This window comes from Rosa chinensis, chromosome 3 (assembly GCF_002994745.2).
Source record: "Rosa chinensis cultivar Old Blush chromosome 3, RchiOBHm-V2, whole genome shotgun sequence".
In the NCBI taxonomy this organism is placed as follows: domain Eukaryota; kingdom Viridiplantae; phylum Streptophyta; class Magnoliopsida; order Rosales; family Rosaceae; genus Rosa; species Rosa chinensis.
The window spans coordinates 36,502,650-36,524,617 of NC_037090.1; positions in this window are offsets into that span (position 1 = coordinate 36,502,650).

Sequence of the window (21,968 nt, forward strand, 5' to 3'; positions counted from 1 at the left end):
ATTTTTTTTTCGTTGTGTGAAAAGCGTAGTCTGATAAGGATTTTCCCATAGTGAATCAATAATTGATGCATGCATTAACATAATATGATAACAAAATAATCAAAAATTTGTTGTAGTCTAGTTGGTTAGTATATTTGGCTCATTAAAAAAATCTGGGTTCAAGTCTAAGTGATGGAAAATTGTTTTGCTATATTTTTTTCACAATGAAAAACGAAATAATCATAAGTAACAAATGTTCATTTTTTTTTTTTTGAATAGGATTTGATATTATTAGTCATCAAAGCCATAAAACAGGCCAGAGTCTAACATACACTTACACAAGAAATCCGGTAAAACCAGATAATCCTATCTAAGCCAATACTAAACTCATTAAAATCTAAAGGGACGCTCACTGGAAAGTAAGCCTAAAACAAACAAGAACAACCTCGCTACTCTAAGGAAAAATCAATCATCTAGTCTAATCTGCCAGCATACAATTGTGGTACAAATAACAACTAGAAACATCTTAGAATAACCCATAGAGATTACTCTAACTTTAGAAGGCTTGTTACCAGATGTCTAAGAGCGGAGGGACTTAAGAAAATGCTAGCTCCTTCCCCTGAGGGTTAGAGCTAGCACCGTCCTCAGCCTCTTCAGGAGCCAACAACCTCGACAACAGGTTGATCTTGCTCTTCTTGTCCACTGCAGCAGACTCAACCAGCCCAAAATTAAGCTCAAACCTAGGCCCAAGGGCCCAAGCATCCCTTATTCCAAAGTTGAGCCCAGGCCCAATGACCCATGCCCAAACCTGAATAGAGGGATGCCTAACCCTCTGATATCGGGCTGCCACTACTGCTGCCAAGCCCTCCGGCGGCCTACCATTCCACCCAAACATCATGCGTCAATCAAAAGACCACCAAGCCCAGGCGAATCCAGTAGAGAACCCAATACTCCTCGACCAGCCGATGCCTGTAGTTGCACATAACCTCCTCGATCTGCTACACGCCACTCTGACGTTCGCTGCAACACCAAGCAAGCCTTTACAGTCAGCATAAGTCGGAGAGAGAGATTACCTCCTTGCCGCCGACTCTGGGTTCCCGATCTGTCCACCCAGACACCAGTACTTAACCCGCGTATGCTGACACCCAAGACGAGAATCCTCACTTGCTAGATCAGACGGAGATCTGAGGAAACTGTAGAAAAGATTTTTCGCTGCCGCTGCTCTCTTCTCGTCTCGAGACGCTTAATTTTACAAAGCGCACTACTACAAAAATTGAATCAGACGACACATCTCAGATGACGCTATGTAATTTTCCGTCGTGTGATTGAATTTTTTTTTTCCAGACGTCGTTTTGTAAGAGCCGTTGTCTGATAGAGACTTAGGAATTAGTTCAGAAGACGTTTAAGATAAAAACTGTTGTGTGACGCTAACAAAACTGAGCGCCAAGTTTCCCACCGCGTTAGTGGCGCTAAATCCCATATAAAACCCTAAATTTTCTCCAACATGCATTGATCATACGACGAGAAAAAATATAACTGTGGTCTGATCAAATAGTCTGACAGAAAGGAGGGAGATTTCCCACCACCATGTTTCTCCAACTACCCAAAGGGGGAAATCAAATTTATAGGAGACAATGGCCAAATTTGAAATGGCTATATTCAGACCACATTGTTATAAAATTCTGTCGTGTGAGTTCTTATAGGACTTGTCCAAATGGGCTTGAAATCCTAACACTTCAACAAAAAAGAAAAAGAAAAAAAAAACAAAAAACAAAAACAAACAAAGCCAAAACCACATGCATGTGCCTCTCTCGATACTAACCCGGCCTCACTTCTCTCGACAGCTAGTGCTTCGGCCTCACTTCTCCCCTTTCACTCATGTCTGACAGAGCCAAAACCTCCTTTTGATTGTGCCTCACCGCTGTCTCGATACAAACCTAAAACCAAAACCTCCCTTTCACTCGCGTCTCATAGAACCAAGACCTCCCTTCGCTTGTGCCTCACCAAAACTAGAACCAAAACCAAATCCAATTCAAAGCTTGACGGTAACAGATTGTCCTAAACCCAAAATCTCATCTTTCATTCCCACAATCAATACCCAATACCCAAAATCCCATCTTATTGTTGCTGATGATTTTCTTTGCTAGTTTCACTTGGATTTGAAAATTTTGGGAAAGCTAAAGGAAATGTCGAGAAGAATTGGTAAATGTATAATACATCTTGCAAATTAGATCGATTCTTTTGCTTATTGAATTGAAACGCTATCTCTAATCTCTATCCCTAATCCCTTTTCGTTGTTAGAGCTTGAAGAATCACGAGCGTTGGTTTGAAGAAGATGAGTTGCGGCGCAATTACGGCATTCAGTTCGAGCATTTGGGAAGATAAGGGTTCGGCTTCCTGCCTCGGGTCATTGAAAGGGGTCATTCAGGTAATCACCCTTATCTCAGATTTCAAGCAAATTAAACCTGTCTCATTTTGCTTATGTGAGTGATTGATATAGAATCGTTCGGATTGGATTTCTGGGTGCTGCTAATGTTCTTTTCCATTTTTGGTTAAATTATTTTGTTGGGTATTTCTCGGAGGTATCAATATTGAGCGAATGATTGAGCTGCCCAGCTTAATGTGGCTGGTTTGGTACTTTTGTTAGTGGGGTGGACAAGATTTTACCTTTGTAATGTCAATGCACGAATCTTTCTTTCTCCATCATCATGAACATTACATGGAGATTACACAAAATACGAAAGTTGCAGAGATTCTTTCTTCTTTTCAAGTCTTTTTCCTCTTATATATATATATATATATATATATATATATATATATATATATACACACACTTCCCTCTCTTTTATCTTCTCCTAGATTTTTTTTTCCTTCTCGACTTCTCGTAATAAGTAAGCAAGTGGCACACTAGTGTTGATGAGGAAGAGGAGCTTTATAAATGTTGAAGTCTTGGTCACTGAAATCAGTGTTGTAGTTCTAATTTGTTAGTGAATATCACTTATCAAAGTTTTGCTATTCTAGCAATTAATCAATTTTCGTAAGGAAATATATGTCATTACTCTTGTAATTCATACTTTGCTATGAATGTGTTGTGGTTTTGCTTATTCACATTTGGCTTCTTACTTCACTAGCTCTTACTTCAATCTAGCTAGTGATAAATGCATATATATAATGTTGCATATATATATTTGAAACCTGGACTCTAAGTCCTCCTAAGTCTAATTTTAATACCGTCAAAATATAACTCCCAAGACCAATGGAGGGAACTAAAGAAGGTTTTTCATTTTGGAAACAACATAACGTGTAGATTTGGCGCATGAGTTTTCTCCCTCGTTGATGACACTGCATGTTTCATGGAAAAATGTGAAAGCCATTTAAAAGCTACATAACAATCCATGGCTTGTGTAACAGAGAATTCACCTCATCACTTTGACGCTTTGCCTATTATTAGTTAATGTTCCTACTTGGATTTGGATTTTAGTGTTGTTTCTGTTGATAAAAAATAAATTATTTTCATATAGAACAAGGTGCATGTGCTTTGAATCCAACACTTGCTTTACTCTCTGTGTTGCTTAACTTTTGTACTAATTTACCTGCTTTGCTATATTTTGGTAGGAAACTACTGGTGATTGCAAGGGTGAGAAAGAATAGGAGCTCAAAAAGCTGCTGGCAATTTATAATAGCAAAACAAGGTTTGACAGGACCCGCCCCAGATTTCACCCCGAAATCTAAGGTAGCCCTGCGGGGCCCACCTTAGAAGAAATTCTGCTAAAAATTTGGCGGAACTTCCCCTAAAATGGACTACCCAAAACCTGTAGAAAGCATATTTACTCTACTAAATCACCCATCCTTAATCTCCTGGAGCCACCCTGCTCCCCAAATCAACATCAACCAAATTCACAACACACAAATCTCAACTTAATAACATTAATTCCTCAGGTAATCAGAGCAATTCTAATAGAAAGGTAAATGATGAAAACCTAATTCAAAGGCAAACGCGGAAGCCATGCTGTTGACCATGCCTCAACTCCATGTACGCCCGACATCAACTAATTTCACCTGCACACTGGGCATTTAAAACCGACGGGCCCAGGGAAAAGTACATAAAAACATTAGCGTGAGTGGACAAAAATAAATAATTTTAAACCAAATGGATTTTATACTTTCCCACATTTATTTCTTTTTTTTTTTTTTAAAAAAATTTCCTGATGCATGCAAGGATTAACGAAAATAAAACAAGAGGAGTTCCACTCATGAAAACCGACTAGCCCCGCTAGTCACATACGATTTTTAAGAAAAAGTTGGAACTCTGATACTCAAGGAAAAATAAGACCAGCCCCGCTGGTTAAACGAAAATCGAGCTAGCCCCGCTAGCTTAAGTAGTAAAGTGAGTAGGGGAAGGTGATAGCCATACAAGTGAGCCTCCCAGGCTAAAATACTCCCATTACTTCCGTAATATACCCTTACGCCACTAAGTGTAGCAATGGGATACCGGGCTACAGAATTACTGTCACAGAGACAGTAACCTGCGCCACAAAGGCGGAGGGCTACGGTGATCCCATCACCGCGCCACAAAGGCGGAAAATCAATGCTAGCAATGATAAGTCACCCAAAGTATGGCAAAAGAAACCCGAAAACCAAGTAAATCCATAAGTACATAAAGCTTCCCCATCTCTCGCAAATGAATTTCCAACGACGTGTCCCACACGCTAAGATAATCTCAAGTTCAAAATAAATATAAAGATTTACTCCATCGAAATCTCATTTCAAAAATCTCATAAAAATCTCAAATCGCCGAATATAAATATAATATAAATAGTATAAATCCAGAAATCACATCGGAAATAAATAAATAAAAGAAAATAAGCATAATCCAATGACGTGACCCCGCACGCCATAAAACTTTCAAATAATCAAATATCCAAAACCATTCCTGAAATTAACCATATGCTCGGGAAATTAATACGATAGACAAATTATAACCTCGGAACCAATTAAATAAATGCATGCATCATTCTTTGAAAAATAAAAGTCCACTCACAGTACTATTCCGACGATCACGTATACGAGTTCCTTCATCGAGCCAGAGCTCGGTACTACATCCTGTACACGATTATATTCCGTGAATAATTATTCAACAATTTAATATGATTCCTAAACTCAATTCCTCATAAATTACATCTCCACTTCTGTTCGGATGCAACCCAAATTATACCACTAATACCAATTCGTTAATTTAAAGGTTCCAAGGCAGAACCGAGAGATATCCGACGGCCGGATTCTCGTAATTCGATAATCGAAACCCTAAACTTCAAAATTCATAATTAATTCCAAGTTTCTCCAAAAATTACCAGACTTCACATACAAGCTCTACACAATTTATAGTATTTAATGGGCTAAAAACCAGAATTAAAACACTGCCCTACACGCCTCCACGCGCCACCCACAGTGGCGGCGCGTGGGACCCATGCGCTGGCGGCCACCACCTCCGATGGCCACCAAAAATTGACAGTAGCTGCAAAACAACAAACCCAACAAATTTCTCAACTGCAACAAGTCCCAATTTTACCTTTAAGAGCTCGGATTAAGCCGATGAAGAAAACCCAGAAATCAAGCTTCGGACCCTAGGATGTTCTTCGTCGATTCGACCTCCACGATGCAAATCGGAGCAAGAGGCCTTAGGGGAAATGTTCGCCTGCTCAAGGCGTTCCTACGGTCCCAATTTGGTGGTCGGAAACGGCCGGAAATGGAAGATTTGCTAGAAAGAGCCAAATTGCACCTATGAGGAACTTTGCTTCGATTCAAGGTTTCTCGGCCAAATCGCCACAACCTAAGGCTACTAGGGTGCAGAGGGGAGGGAGGAGCTCTTATGGTGGCCGGCTGCACGCCGGTTGGTGGCCAGAATGAGCGGAATCGAAGGAAGGAAGAAGGACCCGAAAGGGAAAGAAGAGAGTTCGGGGGAGAGGAGAGAGAAGGTAGATTTCCGGAAATGGAAATCTACCACAGTAACTTTCTATATATATAGACAGTTACCATGAACAGTAATGTTCACATTTTCGCTTATAACTTTCGCATACGAACTCCAATTTTTACATACCACATATCCACGCGCTCGGTTTAAAGTCCTCTACAACTTTCATGAAGAACATTTTCTCAAATTTTGACCCGAACAAAAAGTCAACAATTTAGGGCCACTAAAAGTATCGAAACGACGGTAAAAGTGAAAGTAATTATCGTTTACCATCCAAATGACTAGTAAACAGGTAAATTAAGATACGGGACGTTACAAGGTTAGTCAATTCAACTCTACAATTGATTCTCTGAACTTGCTTAATTTAACGGGGTTGATAAGATAATTGTTGAATACTTAAACTTTGTGGCAGCATATAAATGGATTGTTGATAAGATATTTTTTATATATATGTTGTGCAAAGCATGATGACTATAGTTACAACTTATTGTTTTTTTTCTTGGTTGATGATGGATTTGGATTCTGAATGATGTGTATTTGCATATGTGGAAGATAAGTTGCAACTGTTATTGGCCATGTTATGTATTGATGTTTTGCTCCAATTTGGATTGTTATTGCAGCAATATTATTGACCTTATAAGCACTCGAGTCTTGATTGTCTCTGTCTCTGTTTTTTCCTTGTTCTTTTCAATGAGAAAAATGTATGTCAACTAAAATGGATAGGTATAAATGCATGGGACAAGATACCCACTGCTCCTTGATCATACTGTTTTTAAATGACTGAATCAACCATTAATTCTATCTTTGGGATGGTGTATCATCTCACTTATTTTCTATGTGTGTAGAGAAGCTGCAACAACTGAGGTTGATACCAGAATCGAGGGTATATTGAACCGATTAGATCTCTTGCTAAGTCAGAAGACGCATGAAAGCTATTTTTATTCATTGAAGCCAACCAATTAATTAAACCCTTTATACTTAAATCAGAAACTTTGTTCAGAAACAAAGGTTAGTCTTTGCATTATACTTTGTTTAGAAACATTGTTCAGAAACTTTATGTTTTGTTCTGCACTTTTCAAGCTATCTGCATTTCAGAGTTCACTTTGCATTTATGCTTTATCTTTCCACCCCCACTCCTTATGGTAGTGAATTCATGGTATCTGCACTTTTCATGGTATCTGCACTTTTCATGTTAAAATTTAGATATCATTTGGATCCACTTAATTTGATCGTTTTGTTTAGAAAATGAGTCATTTATCGTGTGTTATCATTAGTATATCTTTAGCTCATTTAGCACCAGACCATTTGATCATTCTGGAAAATTTTGTCCAATAATCACTTTGTTAATGGATTGAGCTATCTTGCTGTTTTGTTAAGGAATGGTTCTCTGGGAGTGTAAAACACATGCTTACTTCTTCAGATGTGATTTCCTTTATTTTCCAGACCTTAGTTTACTTTATCTACTCTTTCTTTAGACCCTTTGACCTTTGTCTACCAGATTCTCTTCTCAGATGATTTTTTTATAGTACTTATTATCAAGATATGGTAAATCTGGAGTACTATTATAGTGGGGGCTAGGAGAGCCAACCATGTTTATGGTCAAGTGGAAATTGATGAAGCGCGTAATGAGCTCGTAAGTTATGTGTTGAAGAACATCCTCAAGCTGTAATCTATGCAGTGAAATAGGCTAGAAATGTGTTTTTGTGCTTCAAAGTGACAATTTAAAGTGCATTTCTTCACTTATTTTGCTAGTAGAGTAGTATAGATGTGCTCCATATTTTGGTGTTGGCATGGAGTAGTATAGTGCTTCTTTTTGGCAATATTGTCTAATACATTTCAGTACAATTATGTGGATTATAACAATATTATATATATATATATATATATTGGTAAGTACTGTTCATATGGTAATTTTTGATTTCATTTTCTGCTGCACGTACACAATGTTCACAACAGCCATACAATAAAAACTGATGTGTGAGAGTAATATAGATCACGGATGCAATCAATGTTTTAGTTGTGTGAATAACAGTCACACACCAGTTATAAAAAAAAAAAAAGGACTTCTGAATCACAATCACACAACAGTTATAACAAAAAAAATGACTTCTAAATCACAATCACACAACAGTTATAACAAAAAAAATGACTTCTGAATCACAATCACACAACAGGTTCTTAAGTTGCCCGTCGTCTGAGTGATGTTCACAAGACAGTTAATGATGTCGACAAGCTATCGACAACCTGTCGACATGCTATCGACATGGATGCCGAGTTCTTCAGACGACAGTTCTCTAAATCATGTTTCATTAGATGGCAGCGAGATATACGACAGTTAGCTCCGCATCAGACGACAGTTTTTAGCCATCGTCTGATTCAATTTTTGTACTAGTGAGCCTATTATTCTTCAAACTTTACCCAAGTCCTTTAAGTAACAAATGTTCATTATGATCACATAAAATAAATAACTATGATAAGTATCAAATAATGGTAATAGAATGAGTTATTTATAACAATAATTACCGGAGAATGGTAATAAAATTGGTAATGTAAAATGAATTATTAATAATAATAACTACCAGATTATGGTAATTAGAAACATTATCATAATAATTGTAACTCTTGCAACAAATACTCATGACAAATTCAGTTTTGAAAGAATTGTAATAAAGGTAATTTAAACGTAATAAATGTGTTTAAACAGATAAAGAAAATGAAACGTAATTACGTGTAATTGGTGCTAAAACATAGGCTTAAAATAACTAAACAAAATAAATAGAGACAAAAAAAAAGGCCTAAACATAAGCTTAAAATTAATCGGTGTCAAGAACACCACTGCTGATCATGTCATCAACATGTTTTCCATTGTCCACAAAAAAAAAATCAGAGACTTTGAACTTGTTATCTTCATTGATAGATTCTCCACATAATTTTAGTTGGAAGGTAATCCGATGCATAGCGGAATTGAAAATCAGTAATAGAGTTGAAGTTCTGAAGGTGCAAATGTGTCCATTCATATCGTGCTCTAGGTAGAACAATGATTTTCTGGTGAGCAAATCGATCAGCCAATGCTTGCCAAAACTCAAGCGGGTTTTTCACCATAAGGTACTAATCTTTTAAGCTATAGTCAAGATGATAATGCCAGAAAATCATAACCTTGGCACAATCTTGCACAGATGACTTATTGTCAATTTTGATGGCATCTCAAATGTTGTTAGCTATAAGGTGAATTTCGGCATCAAGAACGCAGCTCAAATAGTTCTTGCCAAATATTTCAAGAGGATCAAAGTCCAATTTTATCTGATGCTTCATCTTTCTACAAAGAGAAAAGATGAGATATATCAGGATCCATAACTGTTAGAACTATATGTTCTATGAATAATGATAGAAAATTCATATACGAAACAGAGGTTTCGAAGTGTTCATAAATATGAACAATGGATCCCATAAGAAAACACGAGAAAAACATTCATGTGATGTCTGTAGAGCCATAGGTCTAAGACTACTCAATCAGCGGACTCGAGTCTTGACTATTAGAACATACAGTTCTCAATGTCGTATAGGCAATATAAATTTTCAACAATTATACATCTATAAATTATATGATCGCATAAAAATAATTGATGTTTATCTAAAAGAGAAAGAAAAAAACTCATATCGGAAGGCTTGAGAATCATCATGGAGTTCAAAGAAGAAGAAGAAAAAATAAGAGCAAATGCGTGTGAAAACGTTTTATATACTAGATAATAAGAGAGATAGAATAGAGACACAGAATATATGAGGAGGTAGAAGTGTGTATTATTCATTCTCATGGACCCCTTTATATAGGAGGAGTTGAGTTTACATCATAAGGACATAAAAGATGAGAATTTACGTGGACAGCCACATATTTATAATATTTACAACATTTCCTTCTCTTTTTCACAAAAATTATTTTTGTTGAATAATTTTCCATTTTCTTCTGTATGCTCAGCAATTAAAATTTGTTTACTAAATGTGCAAGCACAAATTTTATTATATATTAATTTTTTTTTATTAAAGTCAAATGACTTGTAGGTAAAAGCGTAGCCCAACAAATGGCTTTGCTAGGATTGCGCTCTTGCTGCTATTGGCCTCTTCTCCATCATTGATGGAGACCTATTCCGATCCACACTTCATCGGACTCATTGAGCGTGACTGCTGCCATCTCCTCCAAGCAGCCATGGCTAGGCCTTTTACCTACCATGGGCTCCTTCTCTCAGTCTCAATCTGATGTTGAAACTCCGATGCGTGTATTATTAATGGGGAATGTGAATCGATTCACTCCTGGCTTCAAGAACTTCTGGGCTAATGACTGCTGGGCAGGTAGCGTGGGCAGTTTGGTCTAGGGGGAGATCTGCAGGATAGAGATCTACTTGAGGCTATGACCATTGCGGGGATCAGTCGGTGGTCTAGGGTGAAGATCTACAGGAAGGCTTGTGGCTGTGGGGATGCAAAGTGGTGGTTGGCTCCTAATGCTATTGGTGCCAGAGTTGTTTCATTACGGTGGTCTTCACAGAGCTTGGCAGTGGTGCTGTGGCGAGGTTTGGTCGCTGCAGGGTCACGATTGCACGGCTTCAAACTTGTCTGGGCCTGTTGGGCTGGCTTACTCCTTTTGGGAATGGAATGAGGTCTTTGGGCCTTATCTTGAGCCTCAAGAGGAGTGGGTCTTATGTAGGTTTTTTTACTTGGCCTATTTACTTGCCTTTGGCAAAGTTTATAGGCTTTCTTAAATAAAATAAGTGAGTGTAAGACCCTGGAAATTTGTTATTAAGTCCTAAATGTTTCAGGAACTATTTAAGTGTTCGATAACACGATTTCGTGGTTTGAGGGTGGAGCGTAAATTATTTCGAACAATTATTCGTGTGGAATGTTTCGATTCAAGAATTGACTTTTTGTACGTTTCAATTTTGTGAAAACTTTCTTCATGAAAGTCGTAGATCACGTCCATACGAGTTCGTGGATATGCGGAATATAAAAGTCGGAGTTCCTATGAAGAAACTATAGCCATCGGAAAAAGTTTCCATTTTGATTAAATAGGAAAAATTTCCCAAAAAATCAGAAAAATCTGGGTTTCCTTTTTTGGAAACCCGAGTTTCTCTCTCCTCTCTCCCGAGCAGTTGACTTCGACCGGCATCTTTGTTTTGGCCACCAATCGACGAGCTGCTTGTCCCTATCTCTTCGCCTCAGTCCCATCTACAACTCTGTGAAGTTTCACTACGTGGGTCGGCCCGTGCACGTCGCAGAAACTCCGGGAAGTTTGGCGGCGGCGCTGCAAATCGTCTTGATAGGAGTTGACAATTCCGGCCACCTTAGGTGGAATTTCTTGAGGCGTTTTGTTGCCCAGAGGCTGGGGAAGGATTATCCCAACGTATCTTGCAGCGATTTCACTTGTACAGGACGAATCAAAGCTTGGAAGATCTAGGGATTCAATTGGCCCCTTTGTGTTCTAAGGTAAAATTCGATCTTTTGGCTTATAATTTGACTTTGATGTAGTTATGAAAGTTGTAATTGGAGTTGAGATGAAGAACTTTTGTGTTGGAAGGTTTGTCAAATTTTGACTTTGGGCCCGTGGCGGGGCAGCCACTGTGGTGGTATTTTCTGGCAGGTTCCGGCCACCCCAGGAACAGTTTCTATTCCTCTTTTTAATCTACACATCGATGCGATCATTTCGATATATAGTTTGTAATTTTTGGAAATCGTATAAGCTAGTTATGAATTTTAGGGCTTTCAGTTCGTTCGGTTTTCGATTCGTGAGGATCCGGCCGTCCAATCGACTTGGAGATTTGATATATTAATTGTATAAGTGTTCCGATGACTTTGTGTGGTCTTGGATGAGGATCCAACCGTTGGATCATCGTATAATTGTGTTTTTGTGAATTATGTGCTAAGTTGAGATTGTATGTGATTAGGTGTTTGACAAAGTTGTTTTGGGCAAACATTTGTTGATTGTGTGATCTCAGCTGTAAGAGAAGACGCAGCGGGATTTAGTGGTGAGTAAATCTCACGTGGTTCATTTACGAACCGAGTTATTTAATTGTCGGAATTGATTGATAATTGTAAATCGTTTTCGAAAATAAAGATTTGTTTCAAATAATATGAACTCGATCGACTACGGTTCATAGGGCTATGGCTCACATGTAAAAAAATGAATTTAAGTATAAAATGAATTTCTTGGTTTTAATATGTATGGACTATAGTTGATATTAGTGGTCATTCCTGTGTGAATGACTACGTATATATATATATATATATATATTTATTTACGTGGAATATATATATTGGATGGTGTGACATTGGTGAAGCAATGAATGAGAGTTGATTGAATTGTTATTTCGAGTATTTCTCTTACGAGCATACAATTATCATGATGTGTTGATTATTGTGTAAAAGTGTGTTTTGCTTGAGGAAAGTATTTGAGTCAAGTGGACTTTCAAATGTTCGGTTGAGTATCGTTTATCACATTGGTGATCAAGGCAAGTATTATCGTAAGGCTGAACGTCGTCTGAGGTGACAGATTACGATTCAGTTAGAGCTCTAGTCTGTTTTCATGCGTGTGGTCATGGTGGTAACTGGGTTACTGCATCATGAGTACGTAGTCTATTTGCATGCGTGCGGTCATGGTGGTAATTAGGTTACTACATCATGAGTACGTAGTCTGTTTGCATGCATGTGGTCATGGTGGTAACTGAGGTACTGCATCATGAGTACGTAGTCTATCGTATGCGTGCGGTTATCGTGGTAACTGGGTTACTACATCATGAGTATGTAGTCTGTCGTATGCGTACGGTCATGGTGGTAACTGTGTTACTGCATCATGAGTACGTAGTTTTCAGAGAATATTTCTGGTGTCCTTTCTTTAATTTATACATGAGATTTGGATTATTATGAATTCTATTATTTGATTTAATTGTAATCTCCTGAACTAAAATACATGCAGGAATTACTATGATTTTAGATTGAGTGCTTTTGGGTGATCTCCTGAACTAATTTTCTATGCACGGATTACTGTTTTTATTTAGTTTATTTATGAGTACAATTGTGGTTATTTAGGTTCACTCATACGAGTTTGCAAAATCTTACCGGGTTTGTTATTTCAACCCGGTGCACTATTCCATGGTGTAGGGTTTATTGTGCAGGTTAGAATATCGATTAATCGCCATTGAAGCTGAGGTGTACCTTCTGTAGCGTGGACATAGAAGTGTATTGATTTTAGTCTTCCGATGTATAGTGAGTGTGGTGGGTGCGTTTACTTATTGAATTGTTATTCAGTTTAATTTGTAAACTCTCGGTAGTGTAATATGTGACTCTAAAGAATGAGTCAGTATTGACATTGTGAGCTTAGTTTGTTTAGTTGCTTAATTTAATTGTTAAATTTTGTAAGTGTCTTCTTGTGTTTGTTGAGTTTTCGCGTTTTGGATTTGAATTCCTTTATTCAAAATTCGGGGCCTGACAGTGAGCATGGGTACCATCAAATGATCGAACCTAATCTATGTATCGTTGTGGTTTACCACAAACTCTTTATCTACCCATAGATGGTAGAGGGAGGATAGGTAATGGTCCTTTCTGGCCTGAGTTTTAATATATCGATATGATATTCTTCAAAAAAAAAAAAAACACAAATTTTATTCAGATTATCTGTGAAGGTCCGACTATCCGATCGACTTGTGGTTTTGTCACATCAATCGTAAAAGTATTCGGAGACTTTGGGTGGTCTCAGATGAGGGTTCGCCTTGATTGGCGTTACTTTCAGGGTTGTTGTTCGATTTGGGGATTCGAACTTTAATCACTTAGTGATTCGTATACTGATTTGAGACCATTGGTGATTAGGTGCTTCTCAAGGTGATTTGGATTAGTTGTTGGTGTGAGTGTTAGTTCGGTTCTGCATAGAAGACGCAGCAGGATTCTGAGGTGAGTAATCTCACAATATTCATTTATGAATGAAGTTACCTTTATCGTTTTGAGAGTTATTTAGTTAATTGCAAAACTATAGTTGGTATTAGTGGCATTCCTGAGTGAATGACCACGTGTGTGTGTATATATATATATTTACGTGAAATATGTATATTCTTATGGGTTGATGAGTGATTTATGCAATATGGATTGATGGGTTTCATTCTATTGTTTTGAGGCTTGGCTTTTCGGGAAACATTGTTTTAGGAATTATGAATTTCTATTGTTTGAAAAGTGTCAAGATTTGGTGTGAGTTGCTTTAGTGTGATTTGAACATTTTGATCTAACGACCGGGAGTCGGAAGATCTGAGAGTCACAAGTGGTGATTTCTCCTTTTGATTTGATTTAACATTTTGGGTCCAGTGTGACTTGCTTAATGTTTTGATCTGACGACCGGGGAGGTCTGATGATCAAAGGTCACGGGGTGACATCTCCTTTTGAGAGTTGAGTAACTTTTGGTCCTGAGTAACCGCTTTGAAATGTTTTGATCTGACGGTCGGGGAGGTCTAAGGATTTGGGGTTGCTGGGAGTGACCTCATGCATATATATCAGGACTTCACGCCTTTGGCCGGGTGAGTGTATACGATCAGTTAGAGCTCTAGTCTGTTGCCATTGTACATCATGGGGGGTAGCGGGGAGCTATTTAATGTTCATGAGTACATGTTTTAAATGGTAGTTGCGGGGATTCTTTCTTTTAAATGTCCAGGGAGGACTTGTGTATTATATTTAATTGTCAGAGTTTCAATTATTATGATTTGTCACGGGGTGACTTTTGTTGTTGAAAACATGTTTTAAAAGGGGGTTTTGGGGATTCTTTCTCTTAAATGTCTGGGATGGACTTGTGTATCATATTTAAATTGTTAGAGTTTCAATTTATATGATTTTGTCACGGTATGACTTTTGTTGTGATTTTGGGGAAATGCATATTGAATTATCAGAGTTTCAATTAATATGATTTTTGTCACGGGGTGATTTGTGTTGTTTTCTTTTGGGAAAAGAATGGGTTGTTTTGGGAAAGCAGGGTGTGTGTTCCTTTTTCACTAGTTGATTGGGTTTCCTCATTGGGCGAGTTGTGCGTGTGTGTTTTGAGTTACTCATATGAGCTTTCATAAGCTTACCGGGTTTGTTGTGTGGAAACCCGTGCACTATTCAATGGTGTAGGGGTTAATCTTGTAGGTCAAGATAATCGTGGTTGAAGCTGAGATCGCGTGCTTACAGCTATACGGTAGGAAGCAAATTTTGTGACTTTACTATTATTAAGACTTCCGTTGTAGTAGCTCTGAGGAGCATTTACTTATTATTTTGTTGTAGCAATTTAATTCTTAAACTTGTGTAATATATGACTCTGCGGAGCGAGTCTATATTGACTTAGCTAGTGGGTTCAGGGTATTAGTATGTACTTGGTTTAAAAAGGAAAAAGTTTTCCAGGTATTTTGTATTGATGGTTGAACCATCACGCATGTATAATTATGAGATTATATATATCGATTTTTATTTTGTTTAAAAATCGGGGCGTGACAACGAGCCTGGCATCAGTAAAAACGTCGTTGACGTGTCATTTATAGTGACGTTTTATGGAAGTTATTCATGCTGAACGTACGGGAAAGGTTGGTTTCTCTCCCTGGTTGCCACTTATGTCTGGGGCTCAAATTCCCACGTCAAATTGTTTTCGTTAATTTTGAAAGGTAGGCTACCATTGCATGGTTGCAACGAAGTTACTATTTAGCAGGTTACTTATCGAAAAGAAGCGTGGTTCACGAAATAAACTGTATCCTATGGGAAGTATAATAGGAACACTTGGTGAAGTGATAAAAATAGCCCCGAAATTGGGATATGTAGCTAATGGAAGCACCAAATGTGAAAGTTTTATGAATATTATTATGTTGCGTAACTTGATGCGTGATGGGGTATTCCACGTGAATTTTTTACAAGTAACGCTTGAGAAATTCTTACACTAATGTGTTGGTCATTTAGTTGTGGAAACAAGGTTGATAAGTGGATCTACCACTGCTTTGCAGTAAGTTGTTATTGAGATTAGTGGGTGACTAAGTGTTAGTCCCCGATTTGTTTTCAGGCTCTTTGAATTTTTCAGAAATGCATGCTGAAGCGATAATGTCATTGTCTATGGTATTGAGCTCAGATGAGTTGGATGAGACAATGAAATCAAATGTATGCGTATCCACACACAATGTGATTGAGGAAAAATTGTAATTTGCAAAAAACAAATGGTTAGAGAGTTCGATGATATGCCAAGTATGTGGAGGAGCAAGTTGGGGTTTGTGTGGAAGGAATAAGGATAAAAGAGCAAGAGGAATTATTATGTGATCTTCGGTCCGAATATTAACTGGGTGGGTGTGTTACTAACTCGCTAATGTAACTGAGGTGGCTTGCTACCTCCTCACTCCCAATATAAAAAAAAAACAATAAAAAAAACTATATATATATATTTAAAATTAAATAAAAAAAATATCCAAACATATCGTATCTGTTGAAGGATATCGACATAATGTGTGCCTCTTCAAACTAGGGTTTAGAGTTGTAATAGGAAAGTACCCTAGGTATACTAATTGTATTCCGATTCTGTTACCTTTTGTGTACTCTGTAAACTCCCTATATAAAGGGCTCCTATTATCAATAATAAACACAATTCTATTCTCCTACAACACGTTATCAGCACGAGTTCTAACCCTAGCTTCAGAAAAAGAAAAAAACTTTTCTCTCTGCCGCCAACCCAAAACAAAGCCAACCCAAAACAAAAAAAAAAAAAAAAAGGGGAGAGGCCGAACCTCAGCCTCACCGGCCTCCGAACTACAGCCCAGCCTCCTGCCGAACCAGTCGCACCCACCTGCACCAGCCCGAGCACACTCGGCCTCGCCTCCCTCCAACCCGCCTTGCAGCTCCAGCCACTGTCTCCTGCCGCTCACCCTGCACCTCCGCGCTGCACACAAGCCTGCAGCCCACTGCAGCACGCCCCCGCCGCAGCCCAGCATCCCATACCTCCTATTTGCAGCGTCGACTCCGGCACCAGCACCTTCTATCTACAGAACAGAGGAGGAAGAACAAAGGAAGACCAGAAGAGGAAAAGAGACGAAGAAACCGAAAAAAAAAGAGGGACCCGGCCAAAGAAAAAAAAGAAGAAAAAAAAAAGGGAAAGGAAAGGGGGAGGAGCGGGCTTGGGCCCGGAAAGAAAAAACAAGGAAGGAAGAAAAAAAAAGAAGGAAGAAAAAAAAAAAAAAAAAAAAAAAAAAAGAAGAAAAAAAAAGGGGAAGAAGAAAAAAAGGAGAAGGGAGAAGGGCAGCCACCAACTACCAATTTCCGACCAGATTCCAACTACACGCCTGCATCAATACGCGCGTGTCTTCAAACCAAGAATAATCACGTAAGTTTTTATAATTAAAGTTCATGCTTTCTTGTATTTAAATTCCATTTATTTTATGCAAATATTGGAATATATGTTGCCAAATGAGTTTGATATTTAACAAAGCGGAATTGTGGGGATTCATGCTTAACGAACTAAGAGTGTTCGTATGAACTAAAAGTGTTCATAATTAAACGAACTAAGAGTGTTCGTGTGAACTAAGAGCGTTCACAATGCTTGGACTAAGAGCGTCCGTAAGCATCAAATTGTGACCATACTAAAACATCATTGTTGGTCTAATCCAAAAGAGATTCTTGGAAATTGATTTCTTGGTAGCATAGCTCGGAAATCTTATTATTTTAGTTTTCGTGAAAGTTTAGCTCCGAAACTAATATATCTTCTCTTCTTATTTTCAGGATGTCGAATGAACCTAGACTCGACTTTCCCATGCTTGACTCAACAGGCTCGGATTACCACAGTTGGGTAACCGATGTTAAGAACCATCTCACTTCAAAGGGAATATTACCCATAATCCAGGCACCTAACCCGGATATTGAGTTCAACCGAACATCTACAAAGCATGCTCAAGCAGTTATCTTGATGCGACGCCATATGGACAAGGCACTCAGATTAGAGTATATGTCGATCAAGGATGCAAGAGAGCTATGGGTAGCGCTAGAAGAGCGCTTTGGCAATGTCCAAGATTCCCTCCTCCCTGACTTGAAGGTTCAATGGAATAATCTGTGCTTTGCTGACTTCAAGTCTGTTGCTGAATATAATTCAGAAGCTCTTCGCATACAGTCCATGTTGAGGTTTTGTGGACAACCTGTCACAGAGCAAGAGCTAATTGAGAAAACTCTCTCCACCTTCCCCGTTTCAGCCATTGTGGTATCAAAGCAATACCGTACTGAAGTCAATGCTGGACGGATCACGAGGTTTCATCAGCTTATCAATATTATATCTGTAGCTGAGAAACATGATAACATACTCGTGAGGAATTATAATTCAAGGCCCATTGGAACTAAGAGCGTTCATGAGGCGAATTATAATGCACCCAGAGGAGGGCGCAAGGAGCGGAACCCTAATAAGGGATATGAGGGACGTATGAGTCCATATAACCGCCCTAACAAGGAAGGAAACCGCAAGTTTGGTGCGGATACACGTGGTGGTAATGCCACACATGGGAGAGGTGGTCGTGGTATCCCTGGTCGTGGTGGTGGCACCAACCCTCCTAGGGAACGCCCACAACGTGCACAACATGCACCTCAATTAAAGGGAGGCAACCGCAATGATGAGTGTCATCGATGTGGATCAATTGAGCATTGGTTCAAGCAATGCAAGGCAAGTGAGGAACTAGTTGAAAGATACAGGGCATATAGGGACCTGAGAGAGCAAGAAGTGTACCTTGCAGAAGAAGAAGAAGATGGTGGAGATGTCAATCTCACCATAGAGGACTTCAAAGATGAAGATGAAGTGCACATGGATGCAACAGACTTTGATTAGATTAGTCCTTTTTATTTTTCCAAGAACTTTTGTAATGGCAATTTGCCTTAGTCAATAAATGACAATTGTATTAACTCTTTCTTATGTGGCAGACCCAATAAAATGTGATGTCTAGGAAAGTCATTGAGATTATTGGTACTTAAGAGAGCCTCGCTCCACCAACATCTCTCTCTACTTTCCTGGTCATATTTGATTGGAGTTACCAAACGGATAGAGTGACTACAATGTGTCTTACTTTGATTTTATTTTGGATTAGACTTTGGAAACTTTGATGTAATCATTGGCTATTAATAAAGTGTCAATTCTTTCACTTAATGTCTTGGACATACCTTAATTCGAACTTTATTATATAAGAGCCAATGGTTTTCATGTGGAAACACATTATGAGAATGGACAGAGTTCCTTTGCATCACCTCTAATGACTACGGACATAAACGAGTATTAGAGAAACTTATGTGTCGCTCTAGTGGGTTGTATGCAACCACTATTTGAGTTATTGAATCCAACTATGTCATGAGAGACGACTTATGGGATTTTGACACATATAGGCTTTGACATGATGATCTGTGCATTAAAGACTTTACACGGACATCCATTTTCAGAACGAAGAAAAGTAAGAACCAAGAATTGGTTCGAGGAGCTGCACATGCACCTCATGGCGCCATGATTGTGCAAAGATAGGCCATACATGGCCAGTGCCGCCTACCCCCTGCGGCAAATACATGGCATTGACGCCATAAACTCCTCTATCTACTTCTCAAGTCTATTGTGACACTATGGCTTCACCAAAACCTTTATTGGTTGATTATAAAGCCCATGTTTCGTTCTGTAAAGCCTGTTATTTAGGATTGAGACCATCCTATGCAAAGGAGATTGAGGAAATAATTCCATTCTCACAAAGAATCTAAGGGAATTCTATGGATTTGATCAATCAACTTGCGGACCATATAGATGTTTTATGGTGTTGGTTGATACGCAAACACGCTGGTCACGTGTTATGCCATTATCCACTCGTAATGCTGCTTATACTACACTCCTAGCACATAACATATGGCTACGGGCTCACTACCCAGATCATCCCATTCAGTCAATTTGACTTGATAATGCTAGAGAGTTTACATCGACAGTTTTCGATGACTATTGCATATCATTGGGTATTGATATCAAGTATTATATCCCCATGTACACACCCAATTGGTCTCGCGGAAAAGCCACCATTAAACTACTACGATGGTAGCCCGGACATTGGTAATGCGCACCAATATTTCCGCTTGGGTTATGCAATAACGCATGCAGCTATGCTAATTCGTCTACGACTCATAGCAGCCACTCAACTTTTATTTGCGTTACAGCTAGTGACTGGGTTCGAGTTTAATATCTCGTATTTATGCATATTTGAGTGTGCGGTTCATGTGCCAATTGCGTCGCCACAGCGCATCAACATGAGTCATTGCAACGAATGCATATATATATTTGTTGGACATGAGTCTCCAACTATAAGTCCGCTATGTAGAACCCTTGACAGGCAATATCTATTTCGCTGGATTTGCGAATTGTCACTTTGATGAGACAGTCTTCACGTCGTTAGGGGGAGATTAGAACGTCAATGTTCAACAGGAACGACAGGGATTGTCGTGGTCTGTCCCCACTATGTCTCATCTTGATCCCCTAAAAGTGATGAGATCACATATACCTGCTGCAAACATGCCTGTAAGGATTGATGTCCCCACAAGAGGACATGGTGCCTCCCAGAGAAGATGGGTACTGCACCACTACCATGGATGGTAGAATGGTGACGCCACAAAGGTGGCATAATGGCTTCATAGGTCATGGGTTCTGCTAGAGAGAGTAGGAGACCCATAGGTTCGATGGATTCTCGCCCTAAGAAGAGAGCGAGTTTGGCACAACTTGATCCATTGATCATTGATACTCATAATCCGTCTCATGAGAATATTTTGGATTGTGGTTATGTCCAAGAGACATCGTTGGGGGACGCCTCAATGTTAGAACCAATTCCTAAGAATATAGAGATCTCTACGAACTACACTAGTGTACATGAGGACGTGGAATTATTGAGACCAATGACATCGAACCTTACTCCGTTGAAGAATGCCAACGTAGAGAAAATTGGCCTAAATGGAAAGATGCGATCCAGGTTGAATTGGATTCACTAACGAAGAGGAAGGATTTCGGGCCTGAGATGCCAACATCTCCTAACATAAAACCTATTGACGTTAACAGGTCTTCGTTAGATAGCGTGATGAGAAAAAGAGATGGTAATCTCACCTTATGGCGCAAGGTTTCTCACAACGCCCTGGAATCGACTACGAGAAGACATATTCTCTCGTAATGGATGTCATTGCACTCCACTACCTTGTTAGTTTGGTAGTTTCCAAATAACTGAACATGCAGCTTACGAATGTGGTCACTACGTATCTTTATGGGGGTCTAGATACGGACCATAATGAAGGTTCTTGTGGACTTCATTTACCCAAGTCAAGTGGCTCTAGACCACGGAGCGTATTTGCAACGAGGTTGAAATGCTCACTAAAATGACTACTTGATTGGGAAGGGATATGATGAACTATGCCCACGCGTTTCCATGACAAGTTCCGGATTTGCAATTGTCGCGGTTTATGTTGATAAACATAATTGGAACCCTTGAGAGTTAAGGGAAACCGCTGAACACTTGAAATCCGAGTTTGAGAGGAAGGACCTTGGGAGAACACGGTTTTGTCTAGATTCAGAACTTGTATACCGTGTCAATAGACATTTTTGATAAAGTCAAAGATGCACCATGGTCGTCCGTAGTCTTAGCCCTAAAAGGGATCCGTTTCGTCCCAGGGATGATGACGAAGACGTGTTAATAGCAAAAGTGCTTACTTATGTACAATAGGCGCATTATTGTACTTAGCACAATACAAGACCGGACATCTCAATTATTATGAACTTGTTGGCTAGATATAGCCCCGCGCCAACGCAACTCCATTAGAATGGTATAAAGACAATCTTTCGATATTTGAGAGGTACGATTGATATGGGCTTGTTCTATCCCTAGAGAGAAAAGAGACAACGGAAGTGTAGGATCAGACTCCACAAGGCAAAATGCCACCTTCCGTGCTCCTCCTCCCCTCCATCGAAATGACAACAAGCATTTCTAAATATTGAAATGAACCAAATCCGATC